This window comes from Panthera onca, chromosome X, assembly GCF_046562875.1.
Source record: "Panthera onca isolate mPanOnc1 chromosome X, mPanOnc1 haplotype 2, whole genome shotgun sequence".
In the NCBI taxonomy this organism is placed as follows: domain Eukaryota; kingdom Metazoa; phylum Chordata; class Mammalia; order Carnivora; family Felidae; genus Panthera; species Panthera onca.
This window is the reverse complement of record NC_138357.1, coordinates 32141027-32163679: the sequence shown is the minus strand read 5'-3', so window position 1 is coordinate 32163679 and position 22653 is coordinate 32141027. Positions and strand designations below refer to the sequence as shown.

The 22653-nt window shown below is 46.2% G+C and overlaps 1 protein-coding gene and 1 non-coding gene across 5 annotated transcripts in view; both read left to right on the top strand.

The window, feature by feature from the left end:
* The window catches only part of DOCK11 (dedicator of cytokinesis 11), a 199830-nt gene that overhangs the window by 19027 nt on the left and 158150 nt on the right, over nucleotides 1-22653 (top strand). The gene's annotated exons all lie outside the window — the stretch shown is intronic.
* TRNAK-CUU (transfer RNA lysine (anticodon CUU)) lies at nucleotides 10757-10829 on the top strand. Its single transcript has one exon. It is a non-coding gene; the product is annotated as a tRNA-Lys (tRNA).

Below are 22653 nucleotides of genomic sequence, written 5' to 3'. Positions count from 1 at the left end.
GGATGGTGGGACCATGAGTCCGTTTTATTCTTGATTTGTTTTCTGTGTTGAAAATGTTCATTTCTTTTGTATGGAGCATGTATTAGTTTTATAATCAGAAAAAGTAGAATTCCAGACAAGTTCCATACTTCCCTTTCAGGCTTGCTGAATTTATGTGTTCTATACTTACATGTGACTCGTGGGATCTGTTTATAGATCTGTTTTTTATTTAAAAAATTTTTTTCAGTTTATTTATTTTGAGAGAGAGAGCAGGGGAGCGGCAGAAAGAGGAGAGAGAGAATCCCAAGCAGGCTCCCCTACTGTCATCCCAGAGCCCAATGTGGGGCTCGATCCCATGGACCCATGGGATTATGACCTGAGCTGGCACCAAGAGTCAGATGCTTAAGCGACTGAGCCACCCAGGCGCCCCTGTTTCCTATTTTTTAAAATAAACTTTGAGAGGCAGAAATGCCTACCTTGACTTTTCTCCCCCTTTGCTGCCATTAATAATATTAATCACTAGAGGGACTTAAATTTCGAGTAAAGCTAATTAATAGGCGACGTGCATTGACGCTGCAGAGATTTCTGGTTGCAGTGCTCCTGATTTTGCACATGCCGTATCTTTGTTCTTTCATTAAAAAATAATCTTAGACTTCTTGTGGCTTTCAGAACAAATGGATGGGAGAATTACTGATAAATCAGGAGCTCCGAAATGGAAGGTCTTGCCTCTGACATTTAAGATAATTAGATTACGGTGCACAGCTTGGTGAACCGGGTCTTTTTTCGCTCTGTACAGTGTGCTTTTCTTCTTCCACCAGCATGCACATCCCCGAGTTGATTTCTTTCTCGTGCCTTCTCTCCGTGGGTCTTCTCCCCCATTACTTCTTCCCGCCCCCACTCTGGTCATCCTATAAAACATATGTAAACATCGATGTGTTGTATTTAAAGTGGGTTTTGAGTATTTCTTCTTCATAACTTAAAAAAGTAGGACGGTGGGAGGCATGAATAGGCAGAGCACAGGATTTTCGAGGCAGTGAAACTGTTCTGTATGACACTTGAACGTAGATGCATGCCCTTGTGTATTTGCTAAAACCCTGGTTTGAACTGTGGACCTTGGGTGATGATGATGGGTCAGTATAGGGTCATGGATGGTAACAAGTGTAGTACCTCTCTGGTGTGGGATGTTGATAATGGGAGAGCAGTGTGTGTGTGTGTGTGTGTGTGTGTGTGTGTGCGTGCGTGTGTGTGCGCGCGCGCGCGTGCGCCCGCGCACAGGGCGGTATATGGGAACAGAACTCTCTGTACTTTCTGCTCCCTTTTGCTTTGAACCTAAAACTGCTTGAAAAAAAGATGGTCTATTTTTTAAAAAGTGAGACTCACGAAATCTTGTATTTTTCGTTTTGTAAGAAATAAACTTAAATGTAGGCCTTTGTGTTTCCGTGGACCATTTAGTTTTCTGCCTGTCAGTGGTCCTAATATTTTTCTTCACATCCCCGGTAGTTCTGGAAGGTTTCCACTGCCAGCTCTCGTGCCAGCTTGTTTGGCATAATTATGAAGACTAGCAAATGTGGATTGAACACTTTGAAGGCTTCGGATGAAAAGTGCTGGGTAAAAAGCAAAGCAATTTTATCATTAGAATCGGGGAGTAGGAGTCAGAAATGTTAAGGTCGACCTCACACTGTGTGACCCCGGAGGGCATCGCATCTCTGAAATGGGTCTTGAAGCACCAAAATCGAGGCGAAAAGGTACCTGCTAATCCGACTCAGGACAGCTGTGTTTGCTCTGAAGCCCACGTGCAAATCAAATCATTTAGCATATATTAGGAGAATCTGATTTTTGAATAAACTTGATTGGGATCCTTTGGCAAGGCAAAGAATCCTTTTGTAATGCAAATGAACACCCACTGATTTATATCTTTTGGAAGGTAGGATTTAATGGTTTAGGTTTTTCTAGCTCCTGTGCCACTTAAAATCAAATTGTTTTGGTGCCTGGAAGAGAAGAATGGCTCTGGGAAGTTGCATTAACTCCTTCAGCCCCGAGGAAGCCAGTTAGTCAATTACTGTTTCTGGGAACTAAATAATACCCTTGTCACCTGAAAGATTTAAAATAGCCTCTCTAAGTGGCTCCTTAGCCTCTGGAGGAACATGACTCATTCCTTCATTGGAACCTGAAAGAAGTCCAAGTGTCCGAAGACACTTGGGGAATGCACTGGAATTATGCTTGTAAACATCGATGCTAGAAGTTTTAAATATTAGGAAACCAATATGATATGGGTTAAAAGTTGATGGTTGGAGTCGGTATATTAAGATGTGGCCAAAAGAGCAAGGGGTGAATTGGCAGTCCTTTCTAGAATGTTCCTTGGGGAAATCCTTGCTGGCCAAGTGAAGAGTCTCGAGCTGCTGAACTGTGGGTAGCATAGATTGTCGTCTTCTTTTGTCCAGGGAGTCCACCACCCCCCTCCATCCCGACCCCCTGCATTTCTGACTGCTCTGTGTTTATACATGGCCTCATAATGGTGTTCCTGCCAGCTTTACTTAGGCTTGCTCCCCGCCCCCCCCCCCCCCCCCCCAAGCAGCCTTTGGATTCATCTTCTGCACATGACCAGTGGAAGGAAACCAGTAGAAGGAGTCCTGCATTAGTGCTGGGAGATAAATTGCATTCCTGCACCTCTTAAAACCCACGTTCTCCACAATATAAAGTGGGGCTGGGGAGGGTGCGGTTCTCCAAGACTGGGTTAGCCTTTGCCTTTCATTGACCTCAGTGGATGCCACTTAATGGAAAAATATGATCAGGGTTCACCCTATGGAATCATTGCTTAATATTGTAGATGACTCATTGGAACTAGTGTGTTAGAAAATCACTTCCAGATGTGTAGCAGAAGCTTTTCCAAAAGGAAGCAATAAACTCTGGAAAACTGGGTTAGTTTTCTTTTTTTCTCTTTATGATCTTAGGGCCAGAATCAAACCTTCCTGTATATGGTCGGCCAACATATACTTGGAGTTCTAAGTAGCGTGATGCATCCAGTTCACTTGCTTTTAGACGGATTGTCTTTATTTTTCTATTTGTTATTTATGTTTTTCTTTGAAAGAGAGCACGGGCGACCGCCTATGAGCCGGGGAGGGGCAGAGGGAGAGGGAGAATCCGAAGCAGGTTCCGTGCTCAGTGCGGAGCCCGATGTGGGGCTCGATCCCATGACTCTGGGGTCATGGCCTGAGCTGAAATCAAAAGTCGGACGCTCAACTGACCGAGCCCCCCGGGCGCCCCGAGATTCTCTTGAAGTGGATTTTTACCAGTGTTTGATTTCTGGAGATTCTATCTACATGGATATCACTCCAGCCAAAAATTCACTGGCTTCTTCTGGTCAGTGACGTTTCAGTTGGGCCCTCTTAAAAGAGGTAATGTGCTGTCATCTCCTTGGAGGCAGCAGATGACAGATCTTGTAGATCACGCCACGGAGTCAAAAGGAAAATATTTGTTAAGTACCACAGCCTGGAGCCCTTACAAAGGCTGAGCCTGCTCCAACAAGGTGTTCCTGGTAAATAAAATCTTATGTTTTCCGTCCTGCTTGGTTTTTTTTTCACAATTTACCTAATACAGTATTGTATTTGTAGCTCTTTAATGAATCAAAAAATGTCCGTCTGCACTAGACTAGGATCAAAACACGTCTGAAACTTGAGAAAGCCATCAAAACAGGCAAAGATCATAACCATTACTGTTCAATCGAAACTTATGTCCCCGTTCTTTTTGAAGAGTTAAAAATGCTTAGGGATTGGTGAAGCTGCCTCAGTGAGTCCCGTAGCGGTTAAGGACCTGGTCGTCAGCGTTAAAGGGCGCTGCTTGGAATCCTGACCGTATTAGTTTTCTGTTGCTGCACAGCATCTTGTCCCAAAGCGAGCAGCTTAAAATAACTTATTGCAGAGTTTCTCTGGGTCAGAAACCCGGGCAGGGCCCAGCTGGAGTCTTTCCTCACAGTCCCACAGGTGTTGGCAGGGGCGTTATCACCTGGAAGCTCAGGGGCCTTCTCCAAGCTCCTTCAGGTTGGCGCGGTTCGGTTCCTTGTGGTTGTAGGACTGACTGGTCCTGTTTTCTTGCCGGCTGTCAGCTGCAGATGGGGCTGGCTGGCAGCTCATAGAGGATGCCTTCAGGTCCTAGCCATGTGGGCCTTTATTAGCATGGCATTCTGCTTCTGAAAAGCCAGCAGGGGGGGCGCCTAGGTGGCCCAGTGGGTTGAGTGTCCAACTTCGGCTCAGGTCATGATCTCACGGTCAGTGAGTTCGAGCCCCGCCTCGGGCTCTGTGCTGACAGCTCGGAGCCCGGAGGCTGCTTCGGATTCTGTGTCTCCCTCTCTCTCCGCCCCTCCCCTGCTCGTGCTCTGTCCCTCCCTGTCTCTTAAAAAATAAGATAACTCTGTCTCAAAAGTAGATAAACATTAAAAAAAAAAAATTAAAAAAAAAGAAAAAAAGGGGCGCCTGGGTGGCTCAGTCGGTTAAGCGTCCGACTTCGGCTCAGGTCATGATCTCACGGTCAGTGAGTTCAAGCCCCGCGTCGGGCTCTGTGCTGACAGCTCAGAGCCTGGAGCCTGCTTCGGATTCTGTGTCTCCCTCTCTCTCTGACCCTCCCCCGTTCATGCTCTGTCTCCCTCTGTCTCAAAAGTAAATAAACATTAAAAAAAAAATTTTTTTTTAAAAATAAAATAAAACGTTAAAAAATTTTTCTTTAAAAAGCCAGCAGGAGGGGGCACCTGGGCAGCTCTGTCGGTTGAACGTCCAACTCTTGAGTTCGGCTCAGGTCGCATGATCCCAGGCTCGTGGGATGGAGCCCCGCCTCGGGCTCCACAGCACGGAGCCTGCTTGAGATTCTCCCCCTCTGCCCCTCTCCTCTGCTTGCACACTCTCTCTCTCTAAAAAATTAAAATAAAAAAAATAAGTAAAAAATAAAAAGCCAGCAGGGGATTCACTCGCCAGGAAGGGCCCAGTCCCTCTTCTAGGGATCACCTGATTAGGTCAGGCCCACCTAAGATCATCTCCCTTTTGATCAACTCCGAGTCAATTTATTACTCATGGAATCAGGGGAGTGCCACCTCCTAATCTTCATAGGTTCCACTTACATTCAAGGGGAGGGGTTTATACAGGGCAAGTAGACCGCGGGCAGGAATCTTAGGGGGCATTGTAGGATTCGGCCTACCCCATGGACTGTTAACACTCATTTGGTCAAGTTACCCAATCGCGCTCAGCCTCCCTTTTCTCGCTGATAAAAATCTGAGTAATGATCGTATTTTCCACCTCCTAGGATTATCGGAAGAGTTCAGCGAGGTGTTAACACCAGTAGTTGGATTTAGCACAGCACCCGGGGCTTAGCAAGCTTTCAATAAAGTGTTCCAACTGTGGCAGAGAAGGGGCACCTGGGTGTGGCTCAGTCAGTTAGGTGTGTGACCTCAGCTGAGGTCGCGATCTCCTGGTTCGTGGGTTTGAGCCCCGCTTGCCAGCACAGAGTGAACTTCGGATCCTCTGTCTCTCTGCCCTTCCCCCACTCACGCTGTCTCTCCCTCCCTCAAAAATAAGTAAACATCAAAAAAAAAAAAAAAAAAGAATTGTGGCAGAGAGGAGCTACTTTTCCTTTCCCCTTTTCCACCCCCCCCCCCCATAACAAAGTGGCTTTGTAGGTAGAGCATGTGAATGTAGACGAAAGGAGTTGAGGGTTTTGTTTCCCTAATGATGTAAGTACAAAAAGGGATTTCCTAAGAATAAAAGTTATTGAACACAAATTTCTTTTTAATTTTATTATTTTCTTTCTTAGAGAGCAAGCATGAGCAGGGGAGATAGGCAGAGGGGGAGAGAGAGAGAGAGAGTGAGAGAGACACTCCTAAGTAGGTTCCACCCTGTGGATGGATCATGACCTGAGCCCAAATCAAGAGCTACAGGCTCAAGAGACTGAGCCACCCAGGTACCCCTTGTATTACAACAATTTTTTAAATGTTTTGTTTATTCTTGAGAGAGAGCACGTGGGGAATTGCAGAGAGGGAGGGGACAGAGGATCCTAGGCGGGCTCCTCGCGGACAGCAGGGAGCCGGATGCGGGGCTCGAACTCACAACCGGTGAGGTCATGACCTGAGCCGAAGTCAGGCACTCAACCGACTGAGCCACCCAGGCGCCCCCACACAAATTTCTAAGCCAGTTGTTTTGGAAGGTGGAGGCCTTCCTTCCGATATCCTTCTGACTTGATTCAGAAGTGGAGACATATTTCCTAGTTTAAAGTAAAAGTTTCAGATCTTATTGTACTTAGGAAAAAATGGCTTGGTAGACCAGTGATGTAGAATTGAGAATGCCTTTGGTGACAAATGCTTACTCGGTAGAGCAGGAAATCCCAATTTACAGGCGCGCCCTGGGTTTCTACCCTTTGGCGCGAAGGTATTCAACAGTTCGGCGTCAGAATAGTCCTGAAACGTAGACTTCATTTATTCCCAGAAGCTACTGAAGCACAGTCGTATCAGGGGACTTGACTGTGGTTTCAGGGTCCTCCCTGGAAGAAAATGAGTATGTGTTACTTCTTCTCACTGTCTGTAGAAATTGGCCATACATCAGAATTCGTGCGAAAATAAAATCCCACGTGACAAATACAGTAAAACCTTGGTTTCTGAGCACAGTTTGTTCTGGAAACGTGCTTGTAGTCCAGCGCAGTTGTGTATCAAAGCGAATGTCAAGAACCATTGGCTGGTTGTGATCACGTAACTACGCGTATTGCAAGACATCGCTCGTTAATCAAGTTAAAATTTATCGGAAGTGTTCGCTCCGTTGCGGAACACCCGCGAAACAAGTTATTCGCAATCCAAGGTTTTACTGTAGTTGTTTAGAAGCCCCATGTTGCCGGTGGGAGTTGGGGAGAAGGGGGGACGGGGAAAAGAAACAAAGGGCAGAGATACAAGAAAGGCGATGCGTACCGTTGCGAAACAGTGGGAATGAGTTGTGGAGAGTTTGATTCTTCAGGATGGAACTGAACTTGGATGCTGCTTTTCACAACAATGCCTTAAATGTCCCAGTCCATTCCGTGGTAACAACTCTGCACGTGTATCTGCTGTGTGAGAGGTTTGGAAGGTTGAAGATGTGTAGTCCAGAACCAACCAGTGAAAGGATAGCTTATGAAGTGCCTGCCTGGTAGAACTAGGGAACCTTAAAAGTCTATAGGATTCCGGGGCGCCTGGGTGGCTCAGTCGGTTGAGCATCGGATTCTTGATTTCGGCCCAGATCATGATCTCCTGGTTTGTGGGATCGAGCCCTGCGTCGGGCTCTGCACTGACAGTGAGGAGCCTGCTTGGGATTCTCTCTCTCTCCCTCTCTCCCTGCCCCTCCCATGCTCTCCCCCGCCTCTCAAAATAAATAAATAAACTTAAAAAAAAAAAAAGTCTACGGGATTCCGTGTCCCCACCATCCCTGCTGCCCCGACAAGGCTCACCTATCACACACCGTGTGAGTTCCGACTCTCAGCATACAAGTGTCAGGGAGAAGCCACGTTGGGGGAGGAGTAACGAGTTGTCACCTCATTGAGAGGCCCTCAGTTCCTGTTCCTGTACCCACCCAAGAGAAGTCTAAAAAGACGTATAAGGCTAACACATTTTATCGTGTACCTTCTTTAAAAAATAAAGTGGATTAAAAACTTTTGTGTACCCAAAGACACCATCGAGAGGATGAAAAGGCAGCCCACCGAGTGGAAGAAAAAAATTTGCGAAGGCTCTATTGGATTAACACGCGGAACGGATGGTTTGAACATGCTCAAAGAACTTGCAGGAACAGTTCACCCAAGAAGTGGGCGCCGATGGCCCATAAGCATAGGAAAAGATAGTCGATGTCAAACTAAGTATGGAGTAAATGCAAATCAAAACCACAAGGAGATCCCTCTCCACTGATAACAAGTGTTAGAGAAGATGTAGAGAGATTGGAACCCTTGGGCACGGCTGGTGGGAATGTACCAGTGGTCCGGCCGCTGTGGAAAACAGCTTGGCAAGTTGCCCAAAAACTTAAATTTAGAATTCCCATATGATTCGGCAACTCCACTTCGAGGGTCTATACCCAAAAGAAATGAAGGCAGGGACTCGTACAGCAGCGTTATTCACGGGAGCCAAGAGACTTAACTACCCAAATGTCCATCCGCAGATCTCCGAAACACGGTATATATGTACAGTGGAATTTTTTTAAAGCATTTATTGATTTATTTTGAGAGAGAGAAAGAGAGCGCGCGCGCAGCATGTCGGACGCTGGGTTCAATCCCACGAACCTGAGCTGATCGTGACCTGAGCTGAAATCGAGAGTCAAGACGCTTAACCGACTGAGCCACCCAGGCGCCCCTGTATGATGGAATATTATTCAGGCTTTGAAGGAATGAAATTCTGACACGTGCCACGACACGGATGAACCTTGCAAACGTCATGCTAAGTGAAATAAGCCAGACGCGAAAGGACAAGTGTTGTGTGTTTCTATTTATGTGGGGTACCCGGAACAGGCAAATTGAAAGAGACAGAAGGCAGATTAGCTGTTACCAGGGCCTGGGGGTGGGGGTGGGGGTGGGGGTGGGGGGTGGGAAGGAGGAGTTGGTGTTGAATTGATGAAAAAAATTCGGAAATGGAGGGCGGTGGCGGTTGCACAACGGTGTAAATGTACTCCATGCCACGGGAAGTGTGCACTTTAAACGTGGTTAAAGAGCGAAATGTTTTGGGGGAAAAACAAAAAAGAAAAAGGAAGGAAAAAAATCCTCATGCCGCCACGCCGAATGCATCAGTTTTTCATGGTTTCATTTGACCGTATTTACTCTTCTGCTTGTCAGTACAGATGACACTCCCTTTCTGCCACTTCCCAAATAGGGGGTACGATAACACCCGGTTGTCCTCCGGCGAAATGTCAGTGCCTTGAACAACCCCATGGTGCGCATTCTGCGGAAAGCCGTTCTCAGTGCAGTGGTTCGTGGGCCGTGACCACACTGTGGGACCAGCTCCTGGCCAGGGCACAGGGACCTCGGGTCAGCAGGTGTGGCTTCCAGCTACCTTTTTTTAACTTTTTTTTTTTTTAATGTTTATTTTATTTTTGAGAGAAAGAGAGCCAGACAGAGTGTGAGCGGGGGAGGGGCAGAGACAGAAAGAGACGCTTAATCTGAAGCAGGCTCCGGGCTCTGAGCTGTCAGCACAGAGCCCGATGAGGGGCTCGAACACATGACCCGCGAGATCATGACCTGGGCCGAAGTTGGACGCTTAACCGACTGTGCCCCCCAGGTGCCCCCAGAAGGGCTTAAAGTCCTTGGACTTCCCTCCTGCTACACCCTCAGTCCCACAGCGCATCCCGTTTAGCCATCCATTGAAAGCCTCCTTATATAAGAAACGGTGAGGATTCTTAAACTGCCCCCAGGGTCTTCCAGAAGCAGCTTTGGCCTCTGGTCCCCAAGGGACAGGAAGATGCCCAGGCTTTGCCCGCGGCTTTGTCTCCGGTTTGCTTGCTGAACACCTTGCTCCCAGCTTCAAAGTGGCTCCTCTCAGGTTGTATTTACAAGGTAGCCGGGGCAAGCCTTTGACTTGGCCAGAGGCGGCGGGTTCTCCAGTGGAAAGCCAGTGTGTTCTAGAATTCCAGGAAGCTCACTGGGCTAGACCCGGATTGCTCCCACGGAGAAACCTCTGACAGTCGGTCGCAGGCCAGGGGAACAGGCCCAGTAATTAGCCGGGCGGGGAGCAGGGGAGGGGGGGATGGGGTGACCGAGACAGAAAGCTTTTGAGCATGTCACTGGGTGCTGCTTCCATTCTGCAAAGAGGTTTATTTGCTCTTTGCAAGTAAGTACGGGTTTAAATATCCCATATTTAAAGAATATTCTTTAAATGCAGGATGAAAATGACATTGGAGAGAGCACACTTAAATGGCAAGAATTCTTTCAGTGGGCCCATCCTTTGCCTATATATATTTAAAGTAGACAAGCAGGAATTCTGTTTTGCCAGAATTCTCTTGTTGGGAAATATGTAAGCAGTGGCTGGTGAAGTAATTACACTGATCTTCCTCCTTTAAACACAGCAGAATTCAACAGGCAAACAAGTGCTCTCCTTTGAATAGTCCCCACTGTAGGAGGCCACACTCACTAACGTCATTGCTCAAAACACAGGGAATGTTTCTCAGAACGAGTTTATGGGTCAAGACGATCTCCAGCCTTTACCCTGTAGCCCCATCTCACACATGTTTATTTTCATCGTGTATGCATTTTTATTATTAGATGAGAGTCTGCGTTTTGGTAGTAGAGAGAAAGAAAGCTATTGTTTACAAAAACCCGACTGCTGGGGGCGCCTTGGGTGACCAACTCTTGGTATTGGCTCAGGTCGTGATCTCGCAGTTTCGCGAGTTTGAACCCGGCATTGGGCTCTGCGCTTACGGTGCCGGAGCTTTCTTGGGATTGTCCCTTTCTCTCTGCCTCTCTCAAAATAAATAACTTAAAAAAACAAAAACAAAAACAAAAAACACCTCACTTCTAATGGTTTGTGTTTCATCAGTACTATAATACAATCTGCCTTTTTTTTTTTAACCAGTTGATACAGGTCCAGTCACGTTTTTTTTTTTTTTCTTTTTTTTTTTAATTTACAGAGGAGAGAGAGCATCTTAAGCAGGCTTCACGTTCATCGCTGAGCCCAACACAGGGCACAATCCCAAGACCCTGGCTGGGATCATGACCTAAGCCCAAATCAAGAGTCAGACGTTCAACTGAGTGAGACACCCAGGTGCCCCAGATCTAGTCACTTTAAAAGGTTCACTTTCTGGGCACCCGACTGGCTCAGTTGGTAGAGCATGTGACTCTTGATTTCAGGGTCGTGAGTTCAAGCCCCACGTTGGGTGTAGAACTTACTTAAAAAAAAAAAAAAGGTTGGCTTTCTTAGGCTGAGCTTCACATTCTCTATTGAAATCCCTAGAAAAAGGTGTTTTTAAGTATTTTATTTATTTTTGAGACAGAGAGGGGCGAGGGGCAGAGAGAGAGGGAGACAAAAGATCTGAAACAGGCTCCTTGCTGGCTCCGCACTGACAGTAGAGAGCCCGATGTGGGGCTCAAACTCAGTAATGGTGAGATCATGACCTGAGCTGAAGTCGGATGCTTAACCAACCGAGCCACCCAGGCACCCCCAAATCCCTAGAATTTTTAACACTTTGTGTGAGAACTCAGAGGAGGATTTACTTCCTACTTTTGGAGTAGTGTGTCACACACATAGCAGGTGCTCAATTAAATGATTTATGGGTGGATGTCGCTTGGAAATCAAAGGGATTTTTGAATACTAATCCCACATTCTCTATATTCTGGCGTTTCTCTTATGTTATTTGGAAGACAGTAATGATCAGAAATTAACAGTAGGGGGACTCCCGATTTGGAAGAAAAGTATGGAAAAGAGGCAGAGGGACGCCAAAATAGTGACAGTGATCATCTACAGACGGTGGGATTCTAAGTGACTTTTATTTTCTCTCTTTATTTGTGGATGAAAAATTCTTCGGTGAACATGCATTTGCTTTAGAATTACACAAACCAATAAATCTCCTATGAAAATAAAGCAACCTGTTTATATGAAGTTAGGAAGCCAGTGTATTTTTTTATTTTTTATTTTTAATTAATTAATTAATTATTTTTTGTTGTCAAGGTAGCTAACATACAGTGTAGACAATGTGCTCTTGGCTTCGGGAGTAGATTCCCGCGATTCCTCACTTACGTACAACACCCAGTGCTCATCCCAACCCACTTTCTCCGCCCCGCCCCCATCAACCCTCAGTTTGTTCTCTGTATCTAAGAGTCACTTATGGTTGGGCTCCCTCCCTCTCTGTTTGTAACTATTTTTTCCCCTTCCCCTCCCCCATGGTCTTCTGTTAAGTGTCTCAAGATCTCCATATGAGTGAAGACATACGGTATCTGTCTTTGTCTGACTGACTTATTTCACTCAGCATAATACCTTCCATTTCCATCCATGTTGCTGCAAATGGCCCGATTTCATTCTTGCTGATTGCCAAGTAGTATTCCATTGTATATATAAACCACATCTTTATCCATTCGTCACTTGATGGACATTTAGGCTCTTTCCACGATTTGGCTATCGTTGAAAGCTCTGCTATAAACATTGGGGTACACGTGCCCCTATGCATCGGCACTCCTGTATCCCTTGGGTAAATTCCTAGCAGTGCTATTGCTGGGTCATAGGGTAGGTCTATTTTTAATTTTTTGAGGACCCTCCACACTGTTTTCCAGAGTCGCTGCACCAGTTTGCATTCCCACCAACAGTGCAGGAGGGTTCCCCTTTCTCCACATCTGTAGTTTCCTGAGTTGTTCATTGTTTGTAACCATTTTTTTCCTACCCTTCCCCCATGGTCTTCTGTTAAGTTTCTCAACTTCCACATATGAGTGAAAACATATGATCTATGTCTTTCTCTGACTGACCTATTTCACTCAGCATAGTACCTTCCAGTTCCACCCACATAGTTGTAAATGGCATGATTTTATTCTTTCTCATTGGCAAGTAGTATTCCATTGTATACATAAACCACATCTTCTTTATCCATTCATCAGTTAATGGACATTTGGGCTCTTTCCATAATTTGGCTATTGTTGAAAGCACTGCTATAAACATTGGGATACATGTGCCCCTGTGAGTCAGCACTCCTGTATCCTTTGGGTAAATTCTTAGTAGTGCTGCTGCTGGGTCGTAGGGTAGTTCTGTTTTTAATTTTTTGAGGAACCTCCACACCATTTTCCAGAGAAGCTGTACCAGTTTGCATTCCCACCAACAGTGCAAGAGGGTTCCCCTTTCTCCTATCCTCATCAACATCTGTCGTTTCCTGAGTTGTTAATTTCAGCCACTCCGACCGGTGTGAGGTGGTATCTCAGTGTGGTTTTGATTTGTATTTCCCAGATGATGAGCGTTGTTGAACATCTTTTCATGTGTCTGTTGGCCATCTGGATGTCTTCTTTGGAAAAGTGTCTATTCATGTCTTCTGCCCATTTCTTCACTGGATTATTTGTTTTTACGGTGTGGAGTTTGGTGAGTTCTTTATAGATTTTGGATACTAACCCTTTATCCAAGATGTCATTTGCAAATATCTTCTCCCATTTCGTCGGTTGCCTTTTAGTTTCATTGGTGATTTCCTTTGCTGTGCAGAAGCTTTTTATCTTGATGAGGAAGGTAGTGTCTCTTAACCTTTCTTGGGTTATACTTTGGAGATTCTGAAAGCTCTTGGAACCTTTTCCTGCAGAAATGTATGGATAGCGTTTTCCATGTAATTTCAGAGTTTCACATCCTATCCAAGGATCACTTAAGACCCCAGATTAGGAGCCTATTTAGCAATGGAGAAAGTGGCACCCCGAAAGGGGTTGACTGCCAAAAAATGTGGAATGATGCGGAGTTATATGCGCATTCACATCAGTGTGGGGACATCTGTTTAAGTAGGAGAGCCCTTGCGTCAGGCTATGCAAATCCACCGAGACGCCACTGTGTGAGAGAGAGGATTTTCCATTCGTGAAACCTCACGTGTCTGTTCTGGGGGTCACAGGGAAGTAACAGGCAGTCAGTCAAAGCCTTGAGGGTGGGGCTGAGAACCCAGCCTAGGCGAGGATTTGTATCCCTGTAAATGAAGCCCCTGAACTCCAAGTCAGGATTTTCTCCAGCAGCAGCAAAGAAAAATAAGCAGGGGGTTTGATCCAGGATTGCGGAGTGGCCCTGGATGTCGTTTTGAATAACAAGGGGTTAGTGAGGGGGCTCTTGGCCACGGGGTCCAGGTTGAATTGAAAATGAAAGCAAGACGGGAATGCACTGTCCTATTGACGGGATGGGCGAGGGTTATGCTAGTCTAGTTGAAGAATGGACGGCAGGGGTGGTGGGGGGAAGGTACAGGGAGTCTTTCCTAGGAAAGACATAGCTTTGTCATGATGATGGTGGTTCTGCCACATGCTGTGGGTACAGGTCCGTGGAGACAAGGTTGTTCTAAGTCTGAGGGCTCAACGGTGGCTCTCGCGTGGGCTGAGGGTTGGCATTGCAAAATGGGGGCACTCCATTAAGAGCGTGGGGGTGTGCTTCTTGCTAGTGCTTCTTCTGGGCATGTGTCACATGGCTTTAGGGGAGGAAGCTAGAGAATATACCTGTGGGTACCCTCTGCTCACAGGGTAAGTGGGGGCTGAAACCCACGAACCGTGAGATCGTGACCTGAGCCGAAGTCGGACGCTTAACCGACTGAGCCACCTTGTACATGAAAATTTCATATATGACGTTTTGAGTTTCCCCAAAGAGAAAATGATGAGTGATGATTCATGTTAAGGTGTTCAATAGCAGGGCTCCTTGGGACAGCTGCTCAGAAGTGTGTATTTCAGTGAGTAGTTTGCAGATTGCGTTTGACGTCATGAAAAATTGGAAGAGGCAGAAAATCTCAATGCTCAGGGTTAGAAAGATATTGCCAGTGGATTCATGGTTTGTCATTCAGTCATTCAAGATATACTTTTGGGGTGCTGGGGACAGAGCAAAGAATGAGACTAAGCGCGGAGCTCTTTAAAAATTAAAAAAATTTTGGGGCGCCTGGGTGGCTTGGTCAGTTAAGCGTCTGACTTCGGCTCAGGTCATGATCTCACGGCCTGTGAGTTCGAGCCCCGCGTCGGGCTCTGTGCTGACCGCTCAGAGCCTGCAGCCTGTTTCAGATTCTGTGTCTCCCTCTCTCTCTGCCCCTCCCCTGTTCATGCTCTGTCTCTCTCTGTCTCAAAAATAAATAAACGTTAAAAAAAATTAAAAAAAAAAATTAAAAAAATTTCTTTTAACATTTATTTATTTTTGAGAGAGAGAGAGACAGAGCATGAGCAGGGGAGGGGGGGGAGAGAGAGAGAGAGAGAGAGGGAGACACAGAATCTGAAGCAGCCTCCAGGCTGTGAGCTGTTTATTAGCACAGAGCCCCACGCAGGGCTCGAACTCACCAACTGCAAGACCGTGACCTGAGCTGAAGTCGGACTCTCAACCGACTGAGCCACCCAGGCGCCCCCTAAAATTTTTTTTTAAGTTTTTAAAATTTATTTTGAGAGAGAGACAGAGAGAGTGAGCAGGGGAGGGGCAGAGAGAGAGGGAGAGACAGAATCCCAAGCAGTAACGGGGTGGGGGGGAAGGGGGAGCCGACACGGGGCTCAAACCCATGAGATCATGACCTGAGTCGAAACCAAGAGTTAGACGCTTAACCAAATGAGCCACCCAGGTGCCCCTAAGCATGGATCTTTAATTCTAGTCGGGGGAGAGACAAAAGAGGACATTAATGTTTATTTAAAATTTTTTAATGTTTGTTTTTGAGAGAGAGAGAGTGTGAGCAGGGGAGGGGCAGAGAGAGAGGGAGACACAGAATCCAAAGCAGGCTCCAGGCTCTGAGCTGTCAGCACAGAGCTCGACGCGGGGCTCGAACCCACAGACCGCAAGATCATGACCTGAGCCGAAGTCGGACGCTTAATGTACTGAGCCACCCAGGCACCCCTGAAGGGGTTTAAACAAAGGAGTACTGTGATCCAACTTCTGTTTGGATCAAATTAGCCATTGAAAAGGTGTTGGGAACAAATTAAGTGTAGATTGGCAGCTGATTTTTTTTTTTTGTCAAAATGAAATGTTTAGGCTAATTTGATGTCTGCCACGTGAGGAAGACGTCTTGTAAGCATTTCTCTCTCTAAGGGAAAATCTCTTTGCATAAATAGAATTCTCTCTTTATTTTCCTTAATAGTTTTGTTTCTTTTTTTTTTTTTTTCAACGTTTTTTATTTATTTTTTGGGGACAGAGAGAGACATAGCATGAACGGGGGAGGGGCAGAGAGAGAGGGAGACACAGAATCCGAAGCAGGCTCCAGGCTCCGAGCCATCAGCCCAGAGCCTGATGTGGGGCTCGAACTCACGGACCGCGAGATCGTGACCTGAGCTGAAGTCGGACGCTTAACCGACTGCGCCACCCAGGCGCCCCTTCCTTAATAGTTTTGTATGCAGCTCTAATGAGTAGTTTTCCATAATTCAGTGTATTGCTCCTGGAAAATGTAGACAATGGGGCAAATTTTCAGCCTATGCTGTCATTTTATGGATTAATTTCCATTAGCGCTGACCTTCTGGCTTTCCGTGCATAAATATGAGTAAAACATCTGTTCGTGTCATTCCCCTGCTTCAGGACCTCTGTTGGCTCCCCATCACCTACACCAGGAAACAGTCCAACTCATTGCCTTGGCGCACAGAGCCCTTCAGAAACGTGCCTTTCCAGCCCATCTCTGCCATTTCTCCCCGTTCTGTCCGTCCCCAGACTCGCTGAACACATGCTTTTATTCCTCCATGCTATTTATTCACCTTCTCTTCTTTTTTGTATTCTTATTAAAAATGTTTTTAAGTTTATTTATTTATTTTGAGAGAGAGAGAGAGAGAGAGAGAGCGCATGAGCACAAGCAGGGGAGGGGCAGAGCGGGAGAAACGCAGGCAGGCTTCCGCCTGGCAGCGTGGAGCCCGTTGTGGGACTCGAACTCATAAACCGCAAGATCGTGACCTGAGCCGAAACCAAAAGTCAGACGCTTAACTGACTGAGCCTCCTGGGCGCCCCTGCTTATGCTCTCTCCTTTGCCTGTGATGCCTTTATTCATCTTGTCCGCCACGGGCATTTTCATTCGGTGCTTCGAAGCTGAGCGCACACGCTGCCTCCTTTCTGAGCCCCCTTCCCCAGTGGAATTCCTCTCTCCCTTCCTTGTGGCCCCACAGCAGTCTCTGTGTCACCCGTCCGAGCCTCTACCCTGTTGTATTTTAACTCCGTTTCAAGGGGTCTGTCTTTTCACCAAGCCTGTGAGTTCATGAAGGGCAGGACCCACATCTTGGCCACCTTTGTAGCCCATTGTCTGGCACGCAGTTGATGCTCAGTGACTGTATAGGACGAAGCTGTGTGTCTTGTATTTCTGTGCGTCAGAGTTCCAGAAGAGCCCCCAGGGCGTGGTGGGGCAGCTAGCCTCACTTCTGCAACGGGCCAGTCGGCGGAATGTACGGCCGGAGTGTAAGATGCCCACACGTTGACACTTAACCATTTTCTAATAGGGAGCAACATGGTGGGTATACTGGGAACTCATCTCTTACCAAATATTGGAGGGATTTTTTTTAGGTATAAGGAACTGAAACTGGGTATGTTATTTTTTTCTCTTCTACTTTTCTTTTTAAAACTTTTTTGGTAACTTTTTAAAATGTTTTTTGTTTATTTTTGAGAGACAGAGCATGAGCGGGGGAGGGGCAGAGAGAGCGAGGGAGACACAGAATCGGAAGCAGGCTCCAGGCTCCAAGCCGTCAGCACAGAGCCCGACGCGGGGCTTGAACTCGTGAATCGCCAGATCGTGACCTGAGCTGAAGTTGGGCGCTCGACCAACTGAGCCAATCAGGCGCCCTTGTTTTTTTAATAAAAAAAAAAAAAAAAAAACAAAAAAAAACCCAAAAAACTTTAAGTAGGCTCCATGCCCAACACGGGACTTGAACTCACAACCCCAAGACCAAGAGCCACATGCTTTACCGAGCCGGCCAGGCACCCCTCTCTTTTAAGCTTTCTTAATAGCTTTGTTCAGATACAATTCACATACCATACAATTTACCCATTTAAAATGTGTAGTTCAGGGTGGGGTTAGGCAAAATGGGAGATGCAGGCTTTCAGTTATGGAACGACTAAGTCATGGGAATAAAAGTCACAGCATAGGGAACATAGTCAACGATATTATAATAGTGTTGTTTGGGGACAGATGGTAACCACACTTGCGGTGAACATAGCATACGGTATAATCTTGTCAAATCACTGTGTTGTATACCTGAAAATAACATAACATTGTATGTCAACTGTACTCATAAAAATGACAGAGAAAGAAAAAAAAAACTATCAACAAACAAATGTTTAAAAACGTAAGTTGCCAACAATAGGTGAATCGCCTGAATATTTTGCAGTTATGAAAATTCTGCTTTGCAATAATTTTAAGTGACGTGGAAAATCTTCAGGCAACGATGTGAGGTGAAAATGTGGGACACAAATTTTACATGAAATAACTATCCCGTGTGTATGGTGCATCGCAACTATTTACAATATGCATAGGAGAAAACACCTACAAAATTACAAAAAATATCAACAGTGGGGGAAGAAAGCGTATATTTTCAAGGCTCTTAGTGCACTCACAGATATGTGCGACCATTACCACGATCAATTCTAGAACATTTCTTCTTTTTGTCTTTTAATGGTTTTATTTTTGAGACAGAGAGACAGAACCTGAGCAGGGGAGGGGCAGAGTCTGTAGCAGGCTCCAGGCTCCGAGCTGTCAGCACAGAGCCCGACGCAGGGCTCGAACTCACGAACAGTGAGATCATGACCTGAGCTGAAGTCGGATGCTTAACCGACTGAGCCACCCGGGTGCCCCAGAACATTTCTTATCATCTCAAGGTTATTTACTTAAGACCTTCAGAAAACCTTTCACAGCGGGGTGCCTGAGGGGCTCAGTCAGTTGAGTGGCTCAGTCTCAGTTTCAGCTCAGGTCACCGGCTCCCAGTTCTTGGGATCGAGCCCCACGTCGAGCTCTCTGCTGACAGCACGGAGCCCGCTTGGGATTCTCTCTCTCCCTCTCTCTCTGTCCCTCCCCTACTTGCATGCTCTCTCTCTCTCAAAATAAATTTTTAAAAATGTTAGAAAAAAAAAAAAGAATGCAAGATATGTTATACTTGTGTTTATAAAACTCAGGAAAAAGTCAAGGATATTTCTTTTTTGTTTTAAGTTGGAGGTGGGCACCAAGATCCAAGGCAGGTTATATTTGTTGATGGTCACAGAATGAGGACGGTCTAATTTCTCCTTGCATGAATGGATTTTCTGCCATGACTCTTCTTGTCCCTGTGAACTTGTCGAACTCTTTGATTTACTAGAAGGAAAGCCATTTTGTATAACGAAGGCCCATTCCGCACCCCCCCCCCCCCCCCCCCCGGTCAACAGAGGCTTGCTGAAGAACAGAAACAAAAGGCACTTCTTGTTTTAAAAAGATACTTTGCCACTCAATTTTTTCAAGCCTTTCTCTTCATTTTTACCTCTTTTTGTCTTTGAGTCATTTAAATGCTTCTTAGCACAAAGTGAACACACGAAGTCAGGGGTGATTGAATTCAAATCAGTTTTCCTGTCAGCCAACCAGTGGAATAAATTTAGGATTAGTGGCTAAAGTGAAGTTATGGAGGGGGCCGCCTGGGTGGCTCAATCGGTTAAGCGTCCGACCTCGGCTCAGGTCATGATCTCACGGTCAGTGAGTTCGAGCCCCGCGTCGGGCTCTGTGCTGACCGCCTGGAGCCTGCTTTGGATTCTGTGTCTCCGTCTCTCTCTGACCCTCCCGCATTCATGTTCTGTCTCTCTCTCTCTGCCTCAAAAATAAATAAACGTTAAAAAAATTTTTTTTAATGAAGTTATGGGGAAGATAGACTGTTTTGAAATTCTGTTTATTCATTTGGAGATAATCTAGATTATTTGCATAGTATTTGAGTTGGCTGTAATGAAAAACACTTGTTAACGGAGTTTGAAGTAATCATATAGTATATATACAGACTTGTTTATTTCGTTATTAAAAATTATGTAAATTCTTTGTAGGTTTTTAAAAATAGTTCTTGAGTTTATATAAATAGCTAAATAGACTTGGAAAAGGGAAGTAATTTGACATTTAGAAAGGTTTCCTCCCTCAGGCGCCTGGCTGGCTCAGTCGGTTAAGTGTCTGACTCCTGATCTTGGCTCAGGTCATGATCTCACGGTTCGTGAGTTCGAGCCCCGCGTCGGGTTCTGCGCTGACAGGAAGGAGCTTGCTTGGGAGGCTCTCTCTCCTTCTCTCTCCGTCCCACGTAGGGTGGACACTTAACCCTCTCCTGCTTGCTCTCTCTCTCTCAAAATAAATAGATAAACTTTAAAAATAATAAAGAAATAAAACCTTAAAAACTACAAAAACATAAAAAGCGTTTCTCCCTATGCAGAAACTCTAAAAAGGGGGAAAAAAAATGAGTTTTCGTTTTCCTCAGTGTTTCTCTGTTGGATCTAAATACCTTTAAAGTCTCACTTTGCCGATTCTTAGCACGTTAAGTTGTTCCTAAATTAAAGCCGAGCTCTGGAAATTCATTCTGAGAGTGGTATAGCTTTCCTCGTGTGCTGCCATTTGGGCTTGGAAGGCATACACGCAGCGTAGGTCTCTTTGTATCATTCAGCTGGTTATCCCTCATGATCCACAGAAGCTTCTGGCTTTGTAGTTCTCAAGGCTGTCTTCTAGGTTCCGTGGAGGATACAGAGATGAATTAGATACGGTCACTGTCTTACTGTTCTTTTTTTGTAACTTGATTCTTACCCTCTTGACGTTGGATCTGCCAATTCCTTTCCCCCAAGTAAAAGACCTTAGGTGCGAAATCCCTACTCATCGATGGAAGATGCTAAATTGGGAGCAGCGGCTCGGAAATGCAAAACTCCTTATCCAATTACCTTGCCGCCTCTCTAAGCCCGTCTTGCTCAGCATCATCCAGGCGACGAGAAGGCAAGGTCGCCCTTTGGTAAACATGATCGCATAGTTTGAGTAAGCTTTAGCAAATCCTCAAACGCAAAGCCTGTCCGAGGAAATGAAGCACGGTGGGGAGGTGCGTTGTTTTTGTTAAGTTCGCCGCACGTAGGTTTACGATGTGTGTCGTGGGGAAGGGCGCCGGTCCTGGGCTCCATTGGATAATGGGTTTGAATCCTGTCTCGCCAATGTGCGACACTGGACCTGCCTGAGCCCCCATTCTCCTCATCTGTAAACTGGGCAGGGATAAGCACGGCCCAATGGTCTCGTGAAAAGTGACAAATCTTCCCTTAGTTGTCTGCTTTAAGAAAGGTCGGTGTCTTGAATGCAGTTTGTATGTGGGTTTTTGTGCCAAGATTTGCCCTGAAAAACAATCTTCATTAAAATATGTTCCTGTCTATTTTGCCAAGCTGGGTTATGCTAACTGGAAGGATGGCCTTCCCTCCCCCAGCATCGTTGTCAGATTATGTGAATACAGAGCTTCTTCGGTACTTGCAGTCCCTTTTGGGAAAGAGGGCAAGAGATGTGCTGGGAAAAGGTAATCGTGTGATTTCGGAAAGACAAGGTCATAAAAAAGTCAAACCCTCTCTTCGAACCTTACGAAAACATTTGTCACACACGGGGTTCCTTGGGGCCTTGTGGGGGCCCCCCGGAGATCTCTAGTCTCCGTCGGTGGCACATCGTCACTTCTGTTTTGCCTGCCGCTCATCCTCGCGCACCGCCGTTGACGGTTACCTAGTCTCTGACCTTACAGAGTTTATCAACAGAAGTAGAAGACCAGAGGAAACCGTCGGAGGCCACATACACCCACACAGGGAAATTCTTCTGATGGATTCGAATATAAATATATAGGCTTGCACGCTTGAGTGTGCAAAAACACTTGTGCAGTTGCTTTGTTGGAAGATGGGGCTGTCGGAGGGTATGACAGATGCACGGAAGCCAAGCGGGGTTTAAATTACAACAGCCTCTGCGATCAACTTGAACGTCTTGGGTCTATCTCCCCTCCCCCCACCCACCACTGCTAAACGGTGAACTTCTCAAGGGCAGGGTCTGGTTCTTTTTCATCTCTGCATTACCAGGTGCTAGCACAGGGCCTGGACCTTGGCAGGGGACCCGATAAATGGTATATCGCAAACTCACTTTTCTTTTCTGCATTGCCGGAAGTTACATGCCCCCAGTGGCCACTTTGAGTGCAAAGTGTTATTTTAAGATATTCTCTGTGGAGAAAGCACTCCAGACTCTGCTACCAGTGTCTCAAACAAAAGGGGAGCTGAAAGCCTTGGTGGGGGAGGGGGGGAATCTGGAGAAATTCCAGAGGGAGGGAGATAGAGGAAGGATGGGAAGGAGAGATTCATTGACTAATGCCCTCTTTTTGAGTAGGTTCTTCTTGCCTGAGATTGTTGTTTTCAAGAAGAATATGTTCATTTAAAAAATATTTTTCTTAATGTTTAGTTATTTTTTTGAGGAAGAGAGAGAGAGAGAGAGAGAGCGAGCGGGGGAAGGGTAGAGAGAGGGAGACACAGAATCTGAAGCAGGCTCCAGGCTCCGAGCTGTCAGCACAGAGCCCGACGTGGGGCTCGAACTCACAAACCGTGAGGTTGTGACCTGAGCCAAAATCGGACGCTTAAGTGACTGAGCCACCCAGGTGTACCTGTTCATTTTTTTTTTAAGTTTATTTATTTATTTTGAGAGAGACAGAGACAGCGCGAGTGGGGGTGGGGGGAGGGGTGCAGAGAGAGGAAGAGAGAGAATCCCAAGCAGGCTCCTCGCTGCCAGCGCAGAGCCCGATGCGGGGCTCTATCTCACGAAGCCGTGAGATCATGACCTGAACCGAAACCAAGAGTCGGATGCTTAACCGACTGAGCCACCCAGGCGTCCCAAGAAGGATATGTTCAGATGCCATCGAAACAGTAGTATGATCACAGTGCCGTGGAAATGGGCTTCTGACTTTTGGGCTAAGTCATTGTATTTCCTAAACCAGTTGCTGTTATCTGTGCTCCTTCTTGCACTGAAACTTAACCTTGGAGAGTGGGGTGGTTAGTGGTGGTAATGGGTTTTGAATTCGCCCAGTACTCCGCTGCTAAGCTTTCTGGTCTCCCTCCCAGTGTGCTACAGGAGGGATTCT